Below are 677 nucleotides of genomic sequence, written 5' to 3' on the forward strand. Positions count from 1 at the left end.
TTTCTGGGCTGTGAGTGCACGTGGCTGGGTCATGTTCAACCTCTCACCCAGCAGCACCCCCAAGTCCTTCTGGGCAGGGTTACTCTCGAGCTGTTCATCCCCCAGCCTGTGTTGATACCGGGGATTGCCCTGACCCAGGTTCAGCACCAGCATGAGATTCCCATGGCCTCATTTCTCGAGATTCTCCAGGAGTGTGAACTGCACCACTCAGCTCGGTGCCATAAAGAAGCTGTCAGAAGTGGGATTCGAACCCACGCCTCCAGGGGAGACTGCGACCTGAACGCAGCGCCTTAGACCGCTCGGCCATCCTGACCTGCTTGGCTACATCTATAGTCCTGTTGGAAGCCTCTAGACATCATTTGCAAAGACTTGTGAAAGCAAGTTTGGATTAGGAGCCTCCAATGTAGCAAAAATATTTCTGCAAACAGTAAGAGGAGGCTGTAAATACTGCTCTTGTTTTCTTTTCTTTTCTTTTTTTTTTTTTTTTGGTGTTTTTTTTTTTTAATAAAATTTCTAGCATTATTTGAAATTCCTTATAAGAACAGTTGAATTTCTCCTATTATTAAGATTAGATTTGTAGACATTTGAAATCAACATTTGTAAGAACTAACATTAAAGAGTGGGAAAAAAAATATCTCCAGGAATGCATGTCAACATAGCAGCTTTTAAGACACTGG

General features: G+C 43.7%; 1 non-coding gene across 1 annotated transcript; it reads right to left on the reverse strand.

Annotated features, from left to right (window-relative positions):
• Positions 1-230: 230 nt before the first annotated feature.
• On the reverse strand, positions 231-313 carry TRNAL-CAG (transfer RNA leucine (anticodon CAG)). Its single transcript has one exon. It is a non-coding gene; the product is annotated as a tRNA-Leu (tRNA).
• Positions 314-677: the final 364 nt, after the last annotated feature.

Source organism: Aphelocoma coerulescens, chromosome 2, assembly GCF_041296385.1.
Source record: "Aphelocoma coerulescens isolate FSJ_1873_10779 chromosome 2, UR_Acoe_1.0, whole genome shotgun sequence".
Classification (NCBI taxonomy): domain Eukaryota; kingdom Metazoa; phylum Chordata; class Aves; order Passeriformes; family Corvidae; genus Aphelocoma; species Aphelocoma coerulescens.